Raw genomic sequence first — 26,718 nt, 5'->3', positions numbered from 1 at the left:
AGATATATCTATGTGTTTATAGACAGTTGAATTTTATACACATCTAATTATATGTGTGTAATAGTGTACCTGGTGTGGTGGAATTTTTTATTTAGAGGTGAATATAGAAAGTCATGTTGGAACAGCATCCTTTAGGTGAAGAATTGGGGCATATTTTGACTTTGGAAAATGGTATACAATTAACTGTAAAAAAAAAGTCCTGTGTCTTAGCAAAGGCTTCTCCTCAGTTTGCAGAGGTTTCGGGAGGGAGTGGACATATTTGAATAAGGATCCTAAAAGCCTTCTGAAGGAGAAGGAAGGGAGGCACCAATTCCTACTACCAGATGTTAAAATTAGAAAACCCTGCCTCAGTGGATTGTGATGGTCTTGACCAAGGTGCAGTGAGAGAAGAGGACACTAAGGTCCCAAAGGCCAACTCACCACAAGGGGAAGTAGAGTCTGGCAGTGATCTGAACTCCACACAACAGCACTAACTCCAGGTTAAAGAGCTCAGTCTGGTGCACTGAGTCTGAATGCAGAAGATTTACAGGTAGGAGTCAGGAAACTATCAAGTTTGCATGTTGCAATAAGGAGGTTAGACATTCCATGATGCTTTCAGAGCCATTGATGGGTTTAAGCAAGGCAATGGCTTGGTTTTTGTATGAGAGAGCTCATTTTAGTGACCAATATGGAGGATATTTTTAAGAGAAACAATAGAGGCTGGGAAGCTATTGTCATGATCCACGAAAGAGGAAAAGACAGCCTGAATGAGTCAGTGGTGAAGGAAAAGATGCAAGAAGTAGGAGGTAAAGTGATCATAGCTTGGTAATTGACTGGCTCAGGGGGAGCAACCATTAATTTGTTTGCTATTTGTGCTGTTTATTTTTATTACAAATGGCAGGGATTAGAATAAGTGGCCAATTATTCTCTTCCTGTCTACTTGTTTTTAGCTGCTGGTCTCTAAAAAGAAAATTATGAAGACGGGGCTTTCATTAGCTTCTCCTACTTTCATAATGACTGTGGTTATCATTCCCAGTTTATTGAGTGAAATCATTGTTTTAATTTGCATAAGTGGCTTTTGGATATGCAAAGGTCCAATTACATTAAAAGCTAGATATCAATTGATATAGAAGAACAATTATCTAGATATGTCCATGACATTAAAAAGAACAAAGACTGACTGGAGAATTTGCCAACATTTCCATTGAGTTAATTCTGGCTGCCAAAGAACTATGGGAGGAGAACATGAAGAAAAGAAGAAGAAATATAGACAATCTTAGCCAAATGGTACCTCTGCAGATTAGAAGAATGGAGGGCATGCAAAAAAAAAAAAAAATTTAAATTTGAAAACCAACACATTTTTTGTTGTAAAACAACAATAATCACAACAACCTAAAACAATAAGGTTATTTATATGGTAAAAATAAAAAGGCATCCCCCACCACAACCTCCTACTGTCTGAAACTCTGAGGATAACTTCTGTTAACAGACAGGTGGGGATTCTTCTAGTCAGAAGTGTCCTTAAAGAGATTGCATTCATTATACAGAATCTATGATGGCACATGTTTCACCAAGATAACTTTTGATCTGTTTTCTTATCTGTTAAAGTCTACCTGATGATTCAGTTCATAGCTTGCTAGTTGGCTGAATGCTAGAATTGTTGCTGGCAGGGAATGCTGTTACAGGGGGCCAGTAGACAGTGGAAGTAAGAGAGACAGGACAAAATGCCAGGAGAAAAAGGTCAAGTCAAGGTGGAGTACAAAAGGCAGATGCCAGGCAGGAAAATGGGACAGGCTTGGAAAAGAAGGCTTAGTAGTCCACTTTCCTTGTTTTCACTTTCTGTAACCTAATTACTCCAACATCTTTGCTGCTGACTTTTACCCCTGCTTTCTCCTAAATTACTCTCCCAAAGGTCACCAAAGGACCACGTGGTCATCACATTTGATGACCTTCTCTCCATTTTTACCCTCCTTAACCTCTCTGTGTTTGATATTGTCAACCACTGTCCCTTTCATGAGTCCCTGTTTCCATGGTGATGGACTCATGAAAGAGCTGGACATTGTACTCTTCCAGCTCTTAAATGCTCCTGACTGTTCTTTTCCTGAGCTCCATAATGACTGCCCTTCCTCTTCTCTCGTCTTCTTTTTTTTTTTTTTTTGAGACAGAGTCTCACACTCTCGCCCAGGCTGGAGTGCAGTGGCGCCATCTTGGCTCACTGCAAGATCCGCCCCCCGGGTTCACGCCATTGTCCTGCCTCAGCTTCCCAAGTAGTTGGGACTGCAGGCGCCCGCCACCACGCCCAGCTAATTTTTTGTATTTTTAGTAGAGACGGGGTTTCACCGTGTTAGCCAGGATGGTCTCGATCTCCTGACCTTGTGATCCGCCCACCTCGGCCTCCCAGAGTGCTGGGATTACAGGTGTGAGGCATCGTGCCTGGCCTTCTCTAGTCTTCTAATTGTGGGGTCTGCCTATAGAACTGTTCTTTTCTTCCTTCTCCTTTTTCTGCGTTTTCTATTTCTTGGATATTTAATTCACTCCTATGGCTTCAACGATGATTTTTATGACAGAGGTTTTGAAATATGACAGATACAGACATAACTAGAAATATAAATCTGACCCTGACCTCCCCTGGAGTTCTAATCTCCCATTTTCTGTTACCTGCTAGGCAAGTCCCATTTGTATTTTATTTTATTTTTATAGAAAGAAATGAGATAATCATATGTATTATAAAAATATGAATCAATACACATATGTACTGTATATATATGAATACATATACATGTATATTGTGTGTATACACAGAAATACATCTTAATGGACCAATGTCAGGTCTCTACCCCCGAACAATTATGTTGGAATATGTAGGATGGGGCTGCAGCATTTGTGCCTATTAAAAGCTCCCAGAGTGATTGGAAAAAAACAATTATTTCCATAGGTTTTGGGGAACAAGTGGTATTTGGTTACACGAGTAAGATCTTTAGTTGTGATTTGTAAGATTTTGGTGCATTTATCACCCAAGCAGCATGCATTTGTATTTTAAACTTAGCATTTCTAAAACAAAACTTGTCTTCTTCACCTTCAAACTCCTCAGACCTTTCTGGCCTATCCCCTGCTCACCTTTCCAGTTTCATCTCTTACCACTCTTCTACAAGCACCCTCTTTTCCAGTCATATCAAGTAACTGCAGTTGCATGAACATGTCATGTTTCACATGCCTCTATGCTATTGAAAACTACGTTCTGTCCCCCTGAAACATCCTTCTCCTTGGGCCTGAATTTTTTGTCCCAAAACAGTCCTTCCTCAACCCTCCAAATTTTTCTTGCGTATCATTTTCCTTAGGAAGGCTTCCTGCATCACATGCCCTTCTGCTGTCTCTTATAACACCCCTTGGAAACTTCTGTTATGGATTGTTTCACACTAAAGTGTAGCTGGTTGCTTACTTGTTTGTATTCCCAGGTGAACTGTGAGCCCTTGGAGGTGAAGAAGTATGTCTTTGATGTCTGTACACCCAGGGCCTAAGAAAGTGCTTAACACATAGTAAATGGATTCACACACTTTTTCTGTACTTAATACATACTGAATGTGAATACATATAGTATGTGAATCTGCTTCTCTCTCCTGGTTTCTCTATTTTTGATGGTGGCGAAGCCATCTCAAATTTATATCTCTAACCCTGACATTCCTCCTAACTCCATGATCACATCCTTCCTTCAAAACGTCTCCACTTGAATGTCCAAGAGGTTTATTAAATCTCACAGGGGCTAAGCAAAGCCCCTGCTGTCTTTGCCCACCATACCCCATCTCAGTAAGGGCACCACCATTTACCCAGCTGCTCTGAGTACAAACCCTGGAATCATCCTTTTTCTTCTACTCTACATCAAATCCAATAAAAAAAAATCCTACAAGCGTTGCCTTATCATAGATCTGGAATCTGGCCATTTTTCATCTCCTCCAGCAGTGCTACATCAGTTCAAGCCACCATTGTCTCTTCCCTGGGCTCCCATGGTGCCTTCTTACTGGTATCTGTTTACTCTTGCTCTCTATAAATGATTCCTCCAAAGGCCAGAGGTACTTACCTTGGCTTACAAGACCATTCAGGATTAGGCCTTTGGCTGTCTTTCTGGGCTCATGACCTATCACCTCCTCCTTGTTGACTCTGCTGCCTACACAGGCCCCATTGTTACTTTCTGAACACACCAGATGGACACTCATTTCAGGGCTTTTTTCATGCTACTGTCTCTGCCCCAGATACTTCTCTCCTAGAACTTCGCATGGCTCACTGCCTCGCTTCCTTCTGGTCTCTGCCCAATAGTCACTTCTGGAAAGAGGCCTTCTCTGACCATAATATCTAAAAAAGCGCCCCCACAGACTCTATCCTCTTACCCTGATTTGTTTTTTCCTTTGCCATATGATGTTTTATATTTCTTTATATATCTGTTGATTCTCTCTTTCATTAGTACATTAGCTCCCTGAGAATAGGGTCTTTGTCTACCATGTTCTTTGCTGAAATCCTAGCATCTGGAACTTTTCCTGGCATATAGCAAAAGCTCAACAAATACTTGATGAATGAATAATTCCAGTTATTCAAGGCTGTGAGTCATATTTGACTCCTCACTTGCATTCCCTCCTGTGTGTAGTCACCGAGCCCTTTAGAATCTTAGGTTTATTCATTTCACATTTATTGACTGTAAACTGTCTTGTGGTCTGTTTATCTTTGAGCTAACTTACTTCCCACAAGTGTCATATCAAATGAAGTAATTAATGCAACAAGAGCTTTGTAAACTCTAAAGCACTATACAAATGTCATTTGCCTTCCAGTCCCACTGCGATGACATGAATTAATGTTACTTCCTCTTCCAATCTATCCAGGAGCCTATAACTGATCTTTCTTCTTCCCAAATTCTCCTTAGATTATATATTTTGCACCCTGCTGCCCACTTAGTCTTCTTAAAGCCTTGCTATAATTATGCTCCTCTCCTACTCAAAAACTTTGACTGCCTTCTGGTTCTTGACCAAATAGTACACAAAGTCCTTGACTTGCAACCAAGACCTTCCCTGATGTGGCTTCAGATTGCCTTTTCACTGTCTCTCACTCTTCTCCCACCCAAACCCTGGATTTTCAAGTAAGTTTAGCCCACTAACCTTTCCCTGAGCCTAACTGCTTTCCCCCACTTGTCTTTCACTCATGCTTCCCCTCTGAATGGAAAGCTTCCTGCATACCTTCTCCTTAAAAAACAAACAAACAAACAAAAATCACACCTTGCAGGCTCAGAACAAGTGAGCATCCATGGATTCTGCCATTTGTGGGTTCTTCTACTTCAAGGTGATCTTTCTCTAGTCTCTATTCTTATAGCATTTCATTCTTCCTGTTGAGGGGTACCCTTATCCTCCATCTTTCCTTTCTCTGGAACAGAAAGGAAGGAAATAGATGCAAGGATTACTTTTAGCATCTGCTTCTGTTTTCATTATTCTGATTTGGAAGGCAAGGAAAGTCTTATCTATTCTTGTCCAAGCTTCTCAGATTTTTTGTCCCTCCTTTCTCTCTCTCAGATCTGCCTGCCACAATAACCATGCTTTCATGACTCCCACCTCCATGTGGGAGGGTTTCAAGGACAGGCTTTCATCTTGACAAATGTGGAGGCCTGCCTTCTGAACTGGTAGTAGAGGGAAGTAGTGGGAAGCCTACGTGGTTTTTGTTGTTGTTTGAGATGGAGTTTCACTCTTATTGCTCAGGCTGGAATGCAGTGGCACGATCTTGGCTCACTGCAACCACTGCCTCCTGAGTTCAGGCAATTCTCCTGCCTCAGCCTCCTGAGTAGCTGGGATAGCAGGCATACGCCACCATACCCAGCTAATTTTTTTTTTTTTTTTTTAGAGACAGGGTTTTACCATGTTGGCCAGGCTGATCTCAAACTCCTGACCTCAGGTGATCCATCCGCCTAGGCCTCCCAAAGTGCTGAGATTACAGGCATGAGCCACCACACCTGGCCACGCCTACGTTTTACTACGTTTTACTGCCTTCTCCATTCTAGCCTTTCTATATTATACAGCCAATGATTTGGCTTCCCTGAATCTGACTCCATTTCTTAATTAGTTTTGAACTCTGGAGAAAAGGATCGGTTAATTATCACCTTCCCTTAAACTCAAACATCACCCAGATGACTTTTTTGGCAAACTTCTGTATAATACAGATTTTTATAAGGCCTTATTCATATTTGTAACTCAATACATAAGCATATAGAAAGGAGAGGCAGTATTATATACCATCATTGGTCTTAAATCTCTTTTGACCTCGGATTCATGGGACAGTATTTATTTGCATGGAGGCTATATGGGCTAATACATTTGATACTGGGAAAAAAATTAAACGTAAAATATATATGGTGGGAAATAGGATGTGTATTAGTCGGTTCTCACAGTGCTACAAAGAACGACCTGAGACTGGGTAATTTATGAACAAAAGAGGTTTAATTGACTCACAGGTCCACAGGCTGTACAGGAGACATGGCTAGGAGACCTTAGGAAACTTAAAATCATGGCAGAAAGTGAAGGGGAAGCAAGCATTTCTTACCATGGTGGAACAGGAGAGAGAACAAAGGAGAAAGTGCTACACACTTTCAAACAACCAGATCTCATGAGAACTCTATTACGAGAACAGCAAGAGGGAAGTCTGTCCCATGATTCAGTCACCTCCTGCCAGGCCCCTCCTCCAACACTGGGAATTACAATTTACCATGAGATTTGGGTGGGGACCCAGAGCCAAACCATATCAAGATGTTTCTTGTTTCTTGGAATTGTGGCTGAAGCTCAAAGCTGATTATAATGTACAAGTTCTCTACATTCTAAATAGTGACACCGGACACATTTTTAGGACTTACTGAGAAATTACAAAACAGAACCTGTGACTATCAACTCCATCAACCCCCTTCAACTATGTAAGAGAGGGCTTGAGAAGGTGCCTTAAAGGGGATTTATAGGTGTACGAGCATTTTGACATTTCTTGACTCCTCACTCTGTGGGATGAAAAGAGGGTTTGTCCTTTTTTTTTTTTTTTAGGTTTTCACTGTTTATTTATGACAAATATTCCACATACGTGATTCTCTCCAGTCAAAAGTTCTTTGAGATGATGCTGTCGGCCTTGGCCAGTCGGAGAATGGAATCATCTGACTCACCCATCCTACGAATGGCCCCGCAGATAGCATAAGTTTTAAACTGGCCATTAAACCTGCCTGTGACCTTGTCAACCTCGGCCTCGTTCATCTGGATGGATGCTTGGTCCTTGGCACCGATGATGCGGTTGCTAGCGGAGCATTTCCGCGGCACGTACAGGTCCATGAACTCGCCGACGTCATTCTGCATTTCGAGGCTGCGCCTGCTGCCACCACACCGCGCGCAAGAGAGAAAGCTGAGGGTTTGTCCTCTTATGCCAGGTTAGGGCAGCCCTCGAAGCAAATCTCGAAGGGAAGACGTCTACCGAGAGCGGATTTTGATGTATCACTCCATGAGGCTGGTGCCTTTCTCTAGCCTGGAGAATTCCAAGGGTGCAAAGCTGGCTGAAGCTATTTGAGATGGCTGGTGAGGATTTGAGCCAGCAGAGGGGTAAGCCTCCAGGACTTGCAGAGTTTGAATGAGCAAGCATGTCTGAGTGGACCCCATGGAAAGCATTCAGGCTTTAGTTGTCTTAAAAAGGCCATACCCAGAGCAAGTGTAAAGGCAGTTGTGGAAAATAATATAAACCAGTTACAATAGCATTCTTGGAGTGCTTACCCAGGTACTAGGGATTATTTTATTAATCCTCACAACCATCCTAAAAAGCATTACTTTCATTCCCGTTTTTCAGACGAGAAAATGGAGGAGTGAAGTCGTTATTTTCTCAAGATCATAGAATTAGCATGGTTGATAACTGGTGTTTAAATAGCAGATCTTTGTATGTATTAGCTTGGTGTTGATCCCATCTATCTGTGGTTGGTACCCAGATTTACTACTTCCAGCTTTGATTTCATTCCCTCCTGAACTCAAGACTTGTGTATCCAACTGCTTACTTGATATTTCCATTTGGGTGCGTAATAGCCAGTGGAAAACACTGGGTAATTTGTGAGGATAAGAGGTTTAGTTGACTCACAGATCCACAGGCTGTACAGGAAGCATGGCTGGGAGGCCTCAGGAAACTTAAAATCATGGCAGAAGGTGAAGGGGAAGCACTTGCTCTCTTCTCTGCCTAGAGGGCTAGAGGAAAGTTCTTGATTGCAACTTACCCCTACCTTGCGCTTCCCTATCTTGGTTGCTTAAGTCACGTCTTTTCCCTTACCTTCTCCCTTTATCTGACATACCCAGTTGCTGTAGAACTTGAATCCATTGACTTATCTCCATTTCCACTGTCATCTTGTGAGTGCAACCCACATCACCCCACGGCTTTTATTCTTCCCTCTCAGCCCACTCTCCACAGTAGAGAGACAATTATTTTCATCTCCCTTTACTGGCTTGTCATTTATCTGAGAATAAAATCCAAACTACACCACGGAGCCTTGCAAGGCCTGGCTGCTCCTCCTCTCACTGTTCTCCATGGCTCACTGGACTTTAGCAGCTCTGGCCTCCCTTCTGTTCCCTAGGAACCTCGGCCTTTGCACTTGCTCTCCTCTGTGCCTAGAGAGCTCTTTTCCTCATCTCTTTGCATGGCTGGGTCATCCTCATCCTTTAGGTCTCAACTGAAAGGTCACCTTCTTACTGCTACTCCCAGCTACTCCATCTCTTTCCCGTGTTTATCTTTGCCTATTTTAAAAAACTTGTTTGTTAGATGTATTTATCCTGTTTCCTCCTCCCAACTATGATCTAAGCTCTCTGAGAAGGGGCCTGACTTACCCTTATGTTCATCACTGTAGTCCCACAATCTAGCAAATTGCCTGGCATATAGAGGTGCTCAGCAAATATCTGTTAAATACATGAATGAATGTTTTTTAAGTGTTTGTTATATAAAAGAATGAAGAGAGAACCAAGTGCCAGATGTCATACACTACATATAGTGGATTTTTAACCTGGTTGGAGTGGGCAGAATGTTGTGGGAGCTAAAACATACAGTTATCATACTTATGACAATTGTATCTCTTAGAGACATTTAAAAAGCACCACCCATACTTATTCCAGCATTCAAAAAATATTTATTATTTTCTTATGTTCTAGGCACTAGGTTGGTGGCTGGAGATGCGATAAAATAGACGTAGTCCCTCTCCTCAAAGCTTATGCTTAGGCCGAGGCGGGCAGATCACGAGGTCAGGAGATCGAGACCATCCTGGCTAACATGGTGAAACCCCATCTCTTCTAAAAATACAAAAAATTAGCCGGGCGTGTTGGCGGGCGCCTGTAGTCCCAGCTACTTGGGAGGCTGAGGCAGGAGAATGGCGTGAAGCCGGGAGGCAGAGCTTGCAGTGAGCTGAGATCGTGCCACTGCACTCCAGCCTGGGGGACAGAGCGAAACTCCGTCTCAAAAAAAAAAAAAAAAAAAGCGAAAAAAAAAAGCTTATGGTTTAGCATTCCTCCCTGGACAAGAGTAGGGAAAAGTTGGGAGAGGAGACAGAATCAGGTCAAGCCTTCCCTTCTCTATAATATCCCTAGCAAGACATATCAATGTAGAAATCTTAAATAAAATTTATAAGAAAAACACAGAAAGAGTCTCCAAAGGCTAGCAAAATGCCCATCTTTTTTTTTTTTTTTTTTTTGAGACGGAGTCTCGCTGTCGCCCAGGCTGGAGTGCAGTGGCGCCACCTCGGCTCACTGCAAGCTCCGCCTCCCGGGTTCACGCCATTCTCCTGCCTCAGCCTCTCCGAGTAGCTGGGACTACAGGCGCCCGCCACTACGCCCGGCTAATTTTTGTATTTTTTAGTAGAGACGGGGTTTCACCGTGGTCTCGATCTCCTGACCTCGTGATCCGCCCGCCTCGGCCTCCCAAAGTGCTGGGATTACAAGCGTGAGCCACCGCGCCCGGCAATGCCCATCTTTTAAACAGAATAATTAGCAAAGACAAATTGGAGCAGAGCTTCGTTTAGAAAACAGTTGGTTTTTGGCATGAATTTGTCACTTTTCTAATGTGAAAAATATAAGATGCCAATGCCAAATCTGAAAGTCAGAACTCAAGATACTTCTATCCATTTAGAAATTACTGTAGCCCTGTTATTCAGTACTTCTGCCAATATCAACTTCTAATGCAAGGGAACTTGGAACAATGGAGAAAACAGTGGAAAAGTTGGAATTGGATAACCTGGATCAGAGTCCTTGCCCTGTTCCTACACATCTTTAGCCTTAAGGATGTGTCCTAACCTTTTCCAGTCCCAGTTGACTCGTCCATCTAACAGGGATGAAAAAAGAATGTATCTCAAGACATTTTTGTAGATCAAATTGGCAAATCCATGTTACATGTTTAGCATAGTGCCTGTCATTTAGCATACAGAATAATATATAATAATAATATAATTATTGTAATATAATTATGAGATTATAATTATAACTAATAACAATAATATACTAATATATATAATATTGCTAATATTATAATTTTTGGTAAAATTTTTTTTTTATTTTTTATTTATTTATTTTTATTATTATTATTATTATTTTTGAGACAGAGTCTCGCTGTTTTGCCCAGGCTAGACTGCAGTGGCGCTATCTAGGCTCACTGCAAGCTCCGCCTTCCAGGTTCACGCCATTCTCCTGCCTCAGCCTCTTGAGTAGCTGAGACTACAGGCGCCCGCCGCCACACCTGGCTAATTTTTTTTATTTTTAGTAGAGACGGAGTTTCACCGTGTTAGCCAGGATGGTCTCGATCTCCTGACCTTGTGATCCACCCGCCTCGGCCTCCCAAAGTGCTGGGATTACAGGCGTCAGCCACCGCGCCCGGCCTGGTAAAAGTTATTATAGTACCACCCAAGTTAGGGACTGTCATGAGGAATAAATGATGTGTGCATATACATGTGTGTGTAAATACCTATCACAGTGATTGGAACATGGCAGGGCTAAATGAATAGTTGTTGAATAAGCTAATGTATCGAGAAAGCTACAAAGGATAGATTGTTATACAAATGCTTGTACTTCTTATTTTTAACAAAAGTAGATTGAGCAATCAGAATCTATGAGCAAACAAAGGAGGTCAAAAGATGCTCAAAAATGTCCCAATCAATCAAGTATGTTATTAGAATATTTAGCAATCAATAGGGCATGGATGCTGCCCGACTGGAATAAATGCTGGTAGTAGCTCCAGATGAGGGTCCTAAGGGTCCCAACTCTGCCATGCATTATCCCTTTAGTTAGAAATTGTGGAAAGGTCTTGGAGGGATCCTAAGAGTGTACCAGAGAAGAGGAAGTGGTAGCATGGGGTGAAGGTGTTTGCATAGGATAGCAGCCATGTTCCAACAAGTACAATGCAATTTCACTATCTTATCTGGTTTAGTTGTGCTGGTGCTTCTGATCTAAAGTAGCTCTGCCCCGCAAACAAAATCCTACATAGCTAGAGTTGAAAAGAGAGACAATATATCCTATATATACTATGTTCCTCAATTCACTTCCCATCCTAAACACAGGGACAAGGGTTTGTTTGCTTGAAAGTAATGATGTGTCAACAAACTGGGTCAAAGAAAAGACCCTGGCAGCTTAGCCTGAGGAGAAGGGTGCTAGTATCACATCACGCATCTATAAAAGGTGGGCTGCTTTGGGAAATACATGGATGAGTTGCCAATTGCATCAGCCTAGCTGTTACTGTTCTTGATAATTATTAGTCATCTTTGTTCCAGCAAAATCCTCATCATTCTCAATAGATTAGAGGCTAAATTTCAAATCCACATTAGTAAAAATCTTTACAATTGGACTGTTAGAAACTCTGCATTATTTGAACAAAAGCGACGTATTTGAAGATCAGTGGGAAAGTTGGAAAATAAACCAATTCCTGCTCACTAATTATTTTTTTAAATGCCATGAATGAATAGAGGCGTGGTTTCACTCAATAATGCCTTTAAAGATTTTTAAATGTTTTATATCCAGTCAAGTTGAGATTTTAAAGAACATTTTTAATTTGTAATAAAATTTATAACTTGACTTTTTTTTCCAAAAAAGTTAACAAACTGCAAGCACTTGTTAATAAATATCTTAAATAATTTAAAAAATGAATATATAACTGTGTAACTAACTCTTTTACGATCTCTATTGATATACTAAATATCACACAAAATTTGATGGTCTCTATGGGGTTTGGTATTTAGAAATTACTGTTAGTGAGAAGAAATGGAGAAGGGATCTTATATGTTACGTCTGTTTGTGAGTGAATGAAATCTGTATGAGCTGATTAGCAAAATGGCTTCCATGATCCACCTACTGGATAGCTTATGTTAAGGCATTTAAAAAAATAAGGTATATTAGCAAGGGTTCTCCAGAGAAATAGAAGCAACAGAATTACATATCGCTCTCTTTATATGTCTGTGTCTGTGTCTGTGTCTATGTCTATGTTTATATCTATCTTTGTTGCTGTATCTCTCTCTATCTATCTAGCTAGCTAGCTAGCTATCTATCTATCTAGGTTTATTTTAAGGAATTGGCTCATGTGGTTGTGGAGGGTTAGTGAGTCCAGAACCTGTTCGTTTAGGCCAGCAGACTGGAGACCCACAGGAGAGTTGCACTTCAAGTCCAAGGTCAGTCCACCTGCAGAATTCTTTTTTCTCAGGGGGAAGATCAGTTTTTGTTCTAATAAAGCCTTCAATTGATTGAATGGGGCCCACCCACATTATGGAGGGCAGTCTGCTTTGCCCCAAGTCAGCCAATTTAAATACAAATCTCATTCAAAAACCATATTCGCAGAAACATCTAGAATAAAGTTTGATGAAATATCTGGGCATTGTGGCTCAGCCAAGTTGACACATAAAGTTAACCATCACATATAGAATTATTAACTTTTTGTTGTTATTTATCTTTTTCCAAGAGAAAACTGCCAAGATGGCAAGATGATTGCTTTTTGAGGAATGATTGTAGGTTGAGATGTTAAGCTGGAAAGGAGAAGACTTAGAGACATTTGTATTAGGTTGGTGCAAAAATAATTGCAGTTTTCGCCATTGAAAGTAACGATGAAAACCACAATTGCTTTTGACCAACCTAATAGTAATACAAAGTAACACCTCCATAGTCTCACTATCCAGAGATGTGTAGTGATATATATATATATATACACTTCTGCATTTTCAAAATGCTCAAATGCCTGCTTGTGAAAAAAAGAACAGACCCAAGACTCTTAGAAGAGACAATTTTGCCTGGAGACTGACTGGTGCCATCAGAAACTGAAGGCTTCTGATCACACCTGGCACTGGGCAGTGTCAGTACTGCTCTTTGGTGGTAAACTTGTTTCCAGTTCTTCACAGTGGCTGTTGCAAACTTTTCTCATTTCCCTCAAGCCCCAACCCCACCCTATCCACTTTTTCTTCCTCGGTGCAGAGACAAAAGGCTGCCAATTCTGCAGCATCCCCCTCACAACACCTCTATTTTCAGCTCTTCTTCTTTCATGTCTCAATGACAGGGTTCCTGGATTTTTCCTAAGGCCAGTTCCCCTGCTTGTTTCTTGGCCCTGTCCTTTCCACCTGCCCTGGAGCCTTATTCATTTGGTGAAGTGTGACTCCTTAGAAATAAATATGTGATGGTCTCTGCACTTACTATTTTTTGGCAGGTAGCTTTATATTCCCAGTGTCTGCTATGCTGGGCTTATGACTGGTGGGATTTTATGTAAGGCAGATGACATATATATATGTATATATATATATTTATATATACACACACACAATACTCTTCATTGCTATGTTTGGACTAGTGCAGCAGTCAGGATAACAGAAAGAAAAGCAGATGTACAAAAATGCAGAAGAATAAAGTGTGAAGTGTTTGTAGGTGGAGAGACTAAGAATTCTTTTCTATTTGTATTGAATCCTTAATATATTCTAGTGCAGAAAGCATGAAGCATGGCTACCGGAAGCACACATGTGTCACGCATCAAAGGGAAGCTGCAGAAAACAGCAACTTTGGTGCAATTACTCTTTCTTATATTTCCCCTCCCACACTGCTGGGCCCACTAATTTGGTTATCTTTATTGTGGGGTAATTTGTATACTTCCCCCCTTCTTTTAAATGCACAGTTCGATAAGTTTCAAAATATACATATATATATTCACTTATGTAATTGCCAGCCCAATCAAGACAAAAGTTTGATTCCATCACCCTAAAAAGTTACCTCATGCCCCTTTGCATTCAAAATCCCCCGTCTCCAATTTCAAGAAACCATAGATCTGCTTGCTCTTAATATAGACTAGTTGTGCTTGTTCGAATGCAGAAAGCCACATTAGGGTTTTCTTTTTTTCTTTTTTTTTTTTTTTTCAGACAGAGTCTCTCTCTGTCATCCAGGCTGGAGTGCAATGGTGCGATCTCAGCTCACTGCAAACTCTGCCTCCTGAGTTCAAGCGATTCCCCTGCCTCAGCCTCCTGAGTAGTTGGGATTACAGGCGCCTGCCACCACGTCATGATAATTTTTGTATTTTCTGTAGAGGTGGGTTTTCACTATGTTGCCAGGCTGGTCTCGAACTCCTGACCTCAGTTGATCCACCTGCCTCAGCCTCCCAGAATGCTGGGATTACAGATGTGAGCCACTGCGCCGAGGTGCCACGTTAGTTTTGACTGTTTATATGAATAGTATCAGATAGTATACACTCTTTTGTGTCCGGACTCTTCAACAAAGCATTTTTGAGATTCATTCATGTTGTTATCAGTAATTTGTTCCTTTTTATTTCTGAGTGGTAGTCTACTTATAAATATACCACAATCTGTTTATCCAATCAAACCACACATTTGGGTGGTTTCCAATGGTTGGCTATTATGAACAAAGCTGCTATGGAGATTCATGTGCATATACATACACTTTGATTTCTTCTGGGTATATACTGAATAGTGAGATGGTAAATATACATTTAACTTTATAAGAAATTGTCAGATGGTTTTTCACCAGCAATGTTGCTTCTTACCTTCATTAATACTTGATATTGCCAGTCTATTAAATTTTATCCATTCTAATGGGTGTGCAGTTATATTTTATTTTGGTTTAAATTTGCATTGGTCTAAAGACTAAAGATGTTGCCTGTCTTTTCATGAGTTTGTTAGCCAATAAAGCATCCAAATCTTTTGTCCATTTTTTACTGGGTGTTTGTTTGTCTTCTTGTTATTGAGTTGGAAGAATTCTTTATAGATTCTGAATACAAGTGTTTTCTCATATATATGGACTGTGAATGTTTTCTTCCAATCTGTGGCTTGTCTTTGCATTTTCTTAATAGTGCCTTTTAGAAAGGACAAGTTTTGATAAGGTCAAATCTATCAATTTTTCTTTTATGGTGTGTCCTTTCTATTCTATCTAAGAAATCTTTGCCTGCCCCCAAAGTTGTGAGGATTTTCTTTCATGCTTTTTAATGTAAATTGTTTTCCATCTTATAGAAGTTTTGTAGTTATGGCTTTTTCGCTTAGGTCTTATCCATTTTAAATGAATTTTAATGTGTGGTGTGAATTAAAAATTGAGTTTTTTTGCATATGGATGGTTCGTTTTTTGCATATGGATAGTTAGTTTTTCAACACCATTTACTAAAAATACATTAATAAATAAATGTATTTCCATTTATTTATTTTGGCATTTTCAGCAAAAGTTAATGGGCCATATATGTTTGCATGTTTCTAAACTCTTCATTGTCTTGTCTTCCACTGATGTGTATGTCTCTCTTTGTATCTCTGTCATACTGTCTTGATTACTGCAGCTTTCGAATAAGTTTTGAAATGAAGTAGTTTAAGTTCTTAAACTTTATTCTTTTTTTGTTTCAAAGTAGTTTTGGCAATTCTGTCATTTGGATTTGCAAATTATTGAATTAACTTGTCAATCTTTACCAAAAATTTGCTTGCTGGAAATTTGACTGGGTAGAATTGACATCTTAATAATATTGAGTCTTCCAATCTATGAAAGTGACTCTCTATCAACTTAGCTCATGCTTAATTTCTCTCAGTTTTCTGTGAAAAAGTTCAAATTTGAATATGGACAATTCTGCACGCGCACACACACACACACACACACACACACAGTCCAGGCCAGGCAAAACATGTTCATGCCCCAAATTTGTAGAATGCTACCTATGGCCTTAAATATTTCAGTTGCATTGGTATGTTTTTTTCTGGATCAAAAATTTTGGTATTCTTTTCTAGATCGCTAATTGCCAGATAAAATCCTGACCTTGAGAAAGACTTAATTGTATTTGATTGTTGGTATCTTTTAAAACTTCTTTGGCTTGGATGTGAGTTTTCATTTCCTTTATCTAAATATTGATGAGGAAAAGATGTCAGAGAGTATCCTAACCCCTCTACCCATTAGGCTTTAGTTCCATAATTTTTACTTAAAATAGAATGTGTGAATGTGTGGAGAAAAAAAGTCCTTTAAAGGACTTTAAAGTTATGCTGAAAAAGGACTAGAACTCTATTATTTTAGAATCTTTGTGAGGCTGACATTTGCTATTAAAGTAGCTTGTTACAGTTTTATTATTTATAAACTTGTAATGTCATTATTTGTTATTACATGCTGCCACCTAGTGAAATTCATAGGCTTGATGATAAGGAAGCAGGACAGCTGTGCCTGGGATTTCAGATTTGTGCTTTTTGTGTCTGAATTTTGATATAAGTATCGGGATTTTCCCAAATTATGTAGCACTTTAGGGTGAAAACACTGGTATAGGTAAGATTTCCTAGGAAAAGCTCTCTATAATATGTATGTGATTACTCTTTTTTCCTTAGGAGAAAGTTACTTTGTTAGATTTTTGGAGGACCAAGATAAAGTTCAAAGGGATATTATGTATTAAACATGTTTTAGCCTTACTTACACCTGCTTTGTTTTGAAAATTGTCATTTTTCCCCAGATATGTGAAAGTTTAGGAAAAAGGGGAATTTTCTGGAAAAAAGTCATCATTAGTTTGATTTTTTTAAAGAAATTTGCTCCTGCTCTACCAGGCTGCAATCTAATAAATATTTCCTATTATTCATGGCTTTTCCTTCCATTCCCCATCACCAAGCCTTCTTGTGCCTAATTCTGAGGATTTGTCTAATTTCTCCGTGAAGCACTTAGGATTTGACATTCATAATATGTTAACAACAAGATCACTTACAATTAGATAGATTCATAGCATTTTCCTTAGCTAGCCGTGACCTCAAACTTTAAAAACATGTACCTCCCTTACTTTATAGAAGAAACATACACCCAGACAGGCCAAGTAGATTTTCCCGGTCTCTGAGCTTCTTCATGGCAGAGCTGAGCTTAGGCTGAAGTGTCTTGATAGCCATCAAATGTCCTAGACACTGGGATGTGCTCCTTGTCCCGGGTGAGAGAGTGGGATAAGACTTACCGGGGGTGGAGAGGAGCTGCAGTACAGTAGGAGGAGCGGGATTAGCTGCTCAGTACAGGGCACTCCTGCTTAGCAGCATCTGCAGATGTCAGCAGCCCATGAAGAAGGGCTCATCAGCAAAGTCTTGGCTCCCCTGTCCCTGCCCAGCACATGCAGGGCAAGGAGAGACAAGACAGAGCTTACAGGGCATGCTTCTGCTTTCTCTCGCGGAGGGCTGGCCTAAGCAAAGGGGTCCTGAGCTTGCAGGCTGGCAGCCCAAGCCATGCTCACTGCCTCCAGGAAATGAGTTTTCTATGCAAGCCCTCCTCTCCAAAAAGTTGTGATAGCAATATTAAAAGTAGCATTATTATTGGCTTGGTGTGGTGGCTCACACCTGTAATCCCAGCACTTTGGGAGGCTGAGGCGGGCAGGTCACCTGAGGTCAGAGTTCGAGATGAGCCTGGCCAACATGGCCAAAACCCATTTCTACTAAAAATACAAAAAAAAAAAATTAGCCGGGGGTGGGGGTGCACACCTGTAATCCCAGTTACTCGGGAGGCTGAGGCAGGAGAATTGTTTGAACTTGAGAGGTAAAGGTTGCAATGAGCAGAGATCGCACCACTGCACTCCAGCTTGGGTGACAGAGCCAGACTCCATGTCAAAAAACAAAAAAAGTAGCATTATTATTAATATTAATTATCAATATTAGCTTGATACTACCTTTTTCATAGCAGTAAAAGCAATGTTAGGAATAAGAGAGTGACTATATAACAATAAAATAAAAACAGGAAGCTAAAATAGTCTGACCCCATCTGCACCTAAGAACATCATCTTTCAAAAAGCTGAAGTAAATACCTAAAGAATTTCATGGGTATATTCTTACTAAATATGGGAGAATTTATCATATGTTCTCAAAATTTGATAAAACAATTTTTTTAAGAATTTAGAAAATTTGAGCAATACAATAAAATGAACATAATAGAGCCCTGATCCCATTAGTTAGAGAATACACATATTACTGAATGACACACAAAAAAATCTGAGCCACAAAAAAGTTATATTACCTAAAAATTAATATGCTGTAGGCCCCGTTGTTTGACTGAAATGCAATTTAAACTAGCAATTGATACTAAAAACAATCCCCACAGTTTTGGAAATTAAAAAAATTCATAGTTATTGATTAATAATGTATATATTAAGAAGAAATTATAATAAAAATTACAAAATATTAAGAAGAGAATAACAATGAAACACTACATATAAAAGATAATGGGATTTAGCTATTGCAATACTTTAGATTTATGGCTTTAATATATTTATTAGACAAAAGAAGATATAAAATTACAAAAGAAACTATTTAGTCTGAGAAGTTAGGAAAAGAATGGCAGAGTAACCTTAAAGCAAGAGAAAAAGGGAATAATGAAGATAAAAGCAGAAATTAATTAAATGGGAGGCAAAAAAAATAGACCATCAGTGAACATTAAAACTAGTTCTTTGAAAAGGCTAACAAAACAGACAAACTTAGAGCAATGATAATTGATATTAAGCATTTTTCACTGGCAAATGATGATTAACATTAGGAATGAAAAAGGAATCACAACCAGATACAGAAGATATTGCAGATATTTCCAACTTTATGCCAAAAAGTTTGCAAATAGTTCATTAAGCTTGTAGAAAAATGTAGAGAACCAAAAATGATTTAAGAAGATACAGAAAATCTGAAAAGTCCTGTTAACACTAGAGAAATTGAATTTGTCTTCAAAAACAGACACACACACACACACACACACACACACACACGCACGCTGTCACTCACCTGAATCAGACAATTTTCAAGACTAAGCCCATCAAATTGTGAAGAAAGATTCTTCACTAGCTTATGCAGACTGTTCCAGTGACTAGAGAAAGACAAAGTTCTTAAGTTCATTTTATAAGGCTGATCTCCCCTTAAAAACAAAACAAGGACAATATGAGAAATGAAAACAGATGAATCTTCCTTAAGAATATTTATTTATAAAATTCAAAATAAAGCATTAATACATACAGTCAGCAGTATATATGTGAACAAGATTTAGTAGTTGAGAAAGGAGAAATTATAAAAAATTGGGTGTTAATTTGAACTAGCTTAAGTTTAGCAACATTGCTGAAGAAATGGTCACTGAGACTGCCAAGATGGTGTTAGAAGCTCGGTGTCAAAATTGTGGCAGGAGACCTATACCAACCTGTTGTCACTGAAACCCACTGGGCTGTGCCTTGTAAGTGCTGCAGGTATCTCCGTGGAGCCTCATGCTGTGGGTCACTAATCCAGAAGGGCCTTGAGAATGGGCCTCCTCTATTGTTTTCTACCCTCATTCCCCTGCACAGAAAGGGGATGACCTTCCTGGAGCCTGTGTCTTTGCAGGAGAGTCCCAACTGTAGCCCTGTTTCTGAACAGCCCTCGCTTTTATTGTAACAGGGAAACAGCCAACGAACTAACATAACTACATTTTTGTTTAAGGAGCATTTACCCATTCCTGCACCTAGGCTAGGATAATTTTAGAGCACTGAGATAATATGCAAAAACAGCAATCGTGGAGTTTCTATAACTAACTCTGGAATTAGAGGGAAAGTAGGTAAACAACTGTACTTTGTTAAAGATATCCAGGTGCACTGTGACCTGACCAACCACAAAGAAGTTCCCAACCTCCTCCAACCCTCACTGGCACTCAGATGTCTGCAGTCATTGGTCACCCCTTGATCACAACTCCCTCTTCTTCCTCCTGCCCTTAACATAAAAAGAGCCTGAAATTTGTACCAACTTAAGATGATACTTTAGGATGCTAGTCCACCATTTTCTTGGTTTGCTGATTCTCCAAACCTGCTTTTCCTCCCACCAACCCTTGTCTCTGGAGTTTAGGCTTCCCAGCAGCGAGCAGCAGAACCACTCATCTATTGCCAAGCCTATTCTCACTCATTGAGCTGCACTTTGTTTCTATACTGGCTTCAGAGACAATCATCTGTCTCTCTGAGGCTGTAGGAACTGAAGCAGCTTTCATCTAAGAGCCTAACTGGTTGGGCTCAGAGGCCTCCTAGGCGACATCACTGATGAGCCAGTATCCCTAAAAAGTAGTTACTATTGGAGGACTGTACCACCACTTGTGTTCACCATAGGACTTGGTCACTTGGACCATCTTTTGGGATCGTAACAGGATCATCAAGGCCAGCTTCTACTCAAACACTGTTTCTTTGATTCACACATACATTGAAATGCACCTGTGCCTTGATGATATCTACCACCACTACCCCTCAACCAAGACATCTGTCAGCACTGGGGAGTCCTGAATAAAAAGCACAGCATCAGTTGGCACTGGGTTGAGAGCCCATGGGCTTTTTGATTTCCTGCTCTTATTGGCAGTTGGGAGCTAAATTTTCTCACCCTCAACTATCTTCAAACCCTGAACCTTGCAGAGGGTTAAACCCTAATAAGGCATTGGTTGGACCTTCAGATACCCCATAGATTCAGTTTGCTGGTAACTGATTCAAGTTAACATGTTTCAGGGGCTGTGATGAATGGACTGACTCTGGATACCTTTGGAGAGCTTAAGAAAGCACTACAGACAGGACTGGGGAGCAATCCACCCAAGCCTTGGCAAAGGACCAAGAGGCGTTGGCGGTAGTAGCAGCACTTACTGATCAAGACCTTTAGAAGAAGTGAGATGGGACATAGAGCCAGGAAAATTTTCTGGGACTGAGGTTTCCTTGGAAGCCATCTGATACCTTGTCAAGGCCGCTAAGGAGACTTGGAGTCTTTCCAGGCAAGCACTTGGAGTTGTTCCACAGGACTTGGTTTCCTCAAGCCAGTGAGGCTCATACGGGGAAAGATTCACAGTTCATCACCTCTGTGGTTACCTGCAGCACAAGGCTTGGGTGACCAGAAGGAGGAATGGTCACACTGAGCCTACATATTCTAATCATTATTTTCGCTGGGATTTTGTAACTAAATCCCTTTTTTGCTGGAACAAGGGCAATCAAACCTATGTATGGCAGATTCTAAATAAAATTCTAAAGGAGAAATTCTGAAAACAAACAAACAAAAAACACAAACCTTGAATAATGGCAACATCATGAGAATATTTGTAGCCCCAGAGTGACTACTTTGGATGCTATACAATTACTTGTATACGGATGTCAGGTAAGTTTTTTGAATCATTATTTTTAAAATCTTATTTGCTTACTCACAGAGCCTATTTTTTCAGAAGTCTTAATAATCACATTTTACATGCTTACAAATGCTTGCTGGTGTCAGGCTCTGCTCTATGAATTCCACATGTGCAGCTCATTCATTCTAGTTGCAGTCCCAGGAGGAATGGCTTATTGCTTTCTCCATTTCACTTTTAAGCAACTTGCCCAAGGTCATACAACTATTCAGTGGAGGAAGTGAGGTTTAAACCCGCAAGGCCTGGCTCTGGAGCTTGGTTCTTAACCACTACCTCCACTGCATCTGATTATGTCATCTACTCACAGGATATTTTCCAATTTAAAATGACCACAAGGAATCCTTAGAAACAGCCCCAATTTGCCAGATAATCATGACTGTCTTCTCTCCTATCCCTCAGGGGAAGCCATGTGGATCTGGCTTAAATTTCTTAGGAGAGGCGTATCAGTTAGCGTTCCTCTTTGGAAAGCCACAAAAATGAACGCTGTCCAAGATCTTATAAAAGTGGAATTTGTTAGAGGGATGTATGGATCAGGTAATAAGAGGGAAACAGGAGAATCAAGCTTAAAAATAGGATGGGAGGAGCCATGAACAGAAACTATGTCTACTGTGGAAGTATAAGCAACAGGAACTTCACAAAATTCAGGGCACTGCTGCTGGAGCAAAAAAAAACCCAATTCATCTGAGTCTTGGGAGCCTTGGGAGCCTTGGAAAAATGAATATAAGTGGCCAAGTTGGACCATGCACTTCCTAGGGACTGTACAGAATAGTAAGAGGAAGGTTCTGGGGGAAGGAGCCTCTGGGTACTTCAGAATGGAAGTAGAAAGTATTGGGACTTTAGTAGTGGGAGGGAAGAACTTCATGTTTTTCTACTGATATTGCACAGAATGGGGAAGAGGTAAATATAATGGGGAAGAGGAGGAAGTGAGCAGGAAACTGACTTGAAAACTATTACAATAGGCCAAGTAGGTGGTTATGTAAAATTAAAACTTGGATAATAGAAGAAAGAATGAGAGGAAAAATAGGATTTAAGAGGGTGACTTAACAGTAGTTTTCTTTTTCCTTGTTCTCCCCTATTTTTGGGGTTCTCAACCATCATCTCCTGCCCACAGGAGGCAACTCTGGGAATTAGAAGTTGTCTATTCCCTTGTCTGAATTCTTGCCTAAAGGCCTTCAATTGCTGACCTCTCTTCTCGAATTTTCAATCTCATCTCAGTATCATTTTGCTTCCTAGTATTTTCGATCCAAACCATTTTACTTATGATAGAAACCGAAGCAAGTATGGTTTGTCTTTGTAATGTAAATGTAATTTCGGAAGTAGACCATTCCCCTTGATTATAAGCAAAGTCAAACCTAATATTAGTTTGGATTTATATTACTGTTAATATTATTTACTCTCTGAAAACAGACTAACCCCAATTAACATTGTGAATTGTCTGCCCTGTAATGACCAGATACTCCATTCTATTACATTATTGAAATCATTTGCATGGTAATTATGGTTTAGCTCTATCGGTAATTGGAATTGTTTGCCTTCTGGTAATGTTGTACAATGGTGCCTCATTAATCACATAGAAAACCTTGCCACGTGGCAGAATTAAGGAAGTATAATAATACACTCCCACTAAACTCGTGGTTCTAAACCAGCGTTTCAGTTTGTTCCATTACCTTTCCTCTTATGTAGGTTTTTGTTTGTTTGTTTATTTAGTTTCTAAGCCACTCATGACAGAAAAACAATATAAACTGCAAATGTGAAAATGTGATTGTTCTAGGAAAAGTTTATTTAAAAATTCCACAGCACAAATTACCCATCTCATCTTCCTCATCTCTTCAATATTTCTCCTTCCTCCAATCTGATAAATGAAGCAAATATCATAGGCTGCCAAGGGAATTGAGATATTTTTGTGTGTTACTGTGTGTGTGTATAATTTAAGTAAACCAAATGTATAGGAAAAATCTGAGTTTGCATTAAAAACAAAACAAAACAAACAACTGTGGACTTAACCTTTACTTTACAAAAGGATTCTTTTAAAACTGTCTTTAAATCCCAAAGTGCCCCTGGTGCAGTGAAAATACTATTTAATCTCTAAAATTTATATTTTTTTCAGGAAGTTTAATAGAATAAAATGATCCAAAAATCCATATACACACACATGTGCATGCAATTAAAATATGGTCATCTTCTTGTCTGATGTGCTGGATCAGTGCCTGACATGTCAAAGGCGCCCAGAGGTGATTTCTTCAATGGTGGTGGTGAGGCATTCTGGCAGGTGATCGCCCCTCAGAGCCACACGTGTAAGTGAGGCAAGTGCCCTCTTTCCTTGGCGTCCTATACCTTCTTGGATGCACCCTCCCCTTTCCCATTTTTAGGGATTTTTAGGGATGCACCCTTCCCCATTTCCCAGCCAGAACCCAGAGAGAGGAAACAAGGACAGGCTTTCTCTTTGGCTGCTGGTCTATACTCGCACTTCCACTATATCCCCTTGGGACCAGAAGTGGGGATGGGTTTCTCATTCTTGTCTTTTCCTCTCTCCCAGGACTCCTTCTGGTATCCACAGTCTAGAGGAGGCAGGGACTGGGCATCTGACACCCCTATGTAACATTCTCTTTTTTCTTAATTCAGCTCCATCGTTAAGTTTTAATAATGGGAAGAGTGGATTACACGTGTTTCAGTTTTTTGATATATGAAATTTGGGCTAAGTACTTAATCTGAAATGGCATTGTTTTAAACTGGAAGAGAGTTAGCAAATTTAGATTTTTTTCTATTATCCATTGGGTATAGACAGGTATTAGGTGGAATAGTTATTTTTTTTCTGCGCATCTGAGTCCAGAGAATGAATTTGCATCTGTCACCACACAGGTCTAAGGGTCCATCTTGGGCATCTGCAGAAAGACTGGGTGAGTGTTTGAATGCGGGATCAGAGATGACTATGAACTTGAGGCCCCTTCAATGAACCCAGCCTTTGGGGGTACACTTTTGGGCCATACTGTAGCCTAGTTACTCAAACTAGGGTTGCATAACGGAGAGAGAAAACCTTTTGGAGTCAAATACCTTCAGTTTTCTTTTTTTCTTGTCACATAGGGACAATTATTCCTATCATAATAATTAAATGAGATAATATATGTAGGGCACACGGTATAGTACCTGGGACATGGTAAGTTCTCAATACACATCAGCTGCTATCTTTCATGTTATTAATGGGCCTCAGGGCTTTTTGCAACATTGTCCACATCAGAGCCATAGTCATGTCATCCTCGAGTAACACAACTTTTGCAGAGAGCCAACAGAAGGCTTTAGAGAGCTGCCAATTTTGGAAAGATGTATTAGGCAGCTAGGTCTGCCATAACAATATACCCCAGACTGGGTGGCTTAGACAATAGTAGTTTACTTTCTCATCGTTCTGGAGACTGGAAGTTCAAGATTAAGGTACCAGAAGGGTTGGTTTCTGGTGAGGCCTCTCTTCCTGGCGTGCCATCTTCTCACTGTGTCCTCGCATGGTCTTTCTTCTGTGTGTGCTCATGGAGAGAGAGAGAGCGCTCTGGTGTTTCTTCCTCTTCTTATGAGGACACTGGCCGTATCAGATTAGGGCAACATCGTTATGACCTCATTTAACTTTACCCTATCTCGAAATACAGTCACATTGGAGGATGGGGCTTCAACATATAAATTTTGGGCAAGGGGAACACAGTTTGGTCTGGAACATAAGGCCTAATTGGACTTAAAGGTATATTTCCTTCTTGTTCAAAGTGGTGTGAGCTTGGATTTATAGTTAATTGCAGCTTAAATCCTTCTAAGTGATACAACTATCACATCAAAGAGCTTTTACCCGAGGATTCATGGAACTCCCTAAAATTGTATGCAAATTTTTGTATTCATGCCCATTTTCAGAGCTACCAGCAGATTATAAAGTGGACCCCAAAAGGATAAAAGTCCAATTATTTAAAAGTACTATTTGGGCAAACAAATGGTCATAGTGGTTAAATTTAACCTTTGGGCATCCAAATTTTAACCACTGATGTTAACAATTTTAGAAGTGCTTTGGAACCAGGTAAAAACTCCTTAAATAAAAGTCACAGAATGTGGCCCTATTAGGGAACCATTATGGAGTTTCTTTGTCTTAATCTTCTTATATCTTAATCTTGTATCCCACCATCTATCACAGTGTTTGACATATATTCTAGTATATGATCAATGAATAAATGAATGAAAGAGTGAATATATCAAGTACTCAAGAGCCAAGATATTTCATTTATTCCCTATCCCTAATGCTGGTTTTTTTTTTTTTTTTTTTTTTTTTTTTTTTTTTTTTTTTTTTTGAGACAGAGTCTCACACTGTTGCCCAGGCTGGAGTGCAGTGGTACAATCTCGGCTCACTGCAACCTCTGCTTCCCAGGCTCAAGTAATTCTCATGCCTCAGCTTCCTGAGTAGCAGAACTATAAGCATGTGCTACCGCACCCGGCTAATTTTTGTATTTTTAGTAGAGACAGGGTTTTGCCATGTTTCCCAGGCTGGTCTTGAACTCCTGGCCTCAAGTGATCTGCCTGCCGTGGCCCCCCAAAGTGTTGGGATTACAGGCATGAGCCACCATAGCCGGCCAGAATAAAGACTTTAAATCAACAACCCACTGCTCTTTTTTGTTTGTTTGTTAGGGATTTCACAAAATAACAACATAACAACAATATAAATCCTTATACTTACCTGGTACTTTACAGTTTACAAAGCACTTCTGGATAAAGTGTTTCTGTCAGGAGAGGTGGTTCCTGCAAGAAAAATTGGCAACATGATACCAGAAAAAAGGGAATAAACCATTAAGGCTAAGATGTCACTGTAACCTGCAAAGTAGAGAGGTGGCAAGATTCCTGGTCTTTGATGACATCCCTGAGCCATCGAACTTTGCCTGCACATGGGCTTCTGTGATTATTCTCTTATTTAAAGCAGTTTGAAGCTGGGTCCTCAGTTTGGAGCTGCCCCTAAAGGCACCCTAAGTGATGCAACTGTGTCATAACGGAGACTTTACCTGGGGGGAACTTTTACCTGGGGTGAGTTACTAGAATAAGCAGGGAATGGATAATGGGCAGGTGGAAAGCTAGACCATCTTCAGGACATAGTTGAGAAAGAGGTAGAAATGACACT

The 26,718-nt window shown here is 40.1% G+C and overlaps 2 pseudogenes across 1 annotated transcript; one reads left to right on the top strand and one right to left on the bottom strand.

The window, feature by feature from the left end:
- Positions 1-26,718, top strand: part of LOC101176459 — a 63,480-nt pseudogene that overhangs the window by 22,202 nt on the left and 14,560 nt on the right.
- On the bottom strand, positions 7,042-9,202 carry LOC115831767 (annotated as a pseudogene). Its single transcript, XR_004027261.1, has one exon. The product of XR_004027261.1 is annotated as a 40S ribosomal protein S21 pseudogene (transcript).

This window comes from Nomascus leucogenys, chromosome 20, assembly GCF_006542625.1.
Source record: "Nomascus leucogenys isolate Asia chromosome 20, Asia_NLE_v1, whole genome shotgun sequence".
Lineage (NCBI taxonomy): Eukaryota > Metazoa > Chordata > Mammalia > Primates > Hylobatidae > Nomascus > Nomascus leucogenys.
This window is presented reverse-complemented; position numbering and strand designations above follow the sequence as displayed.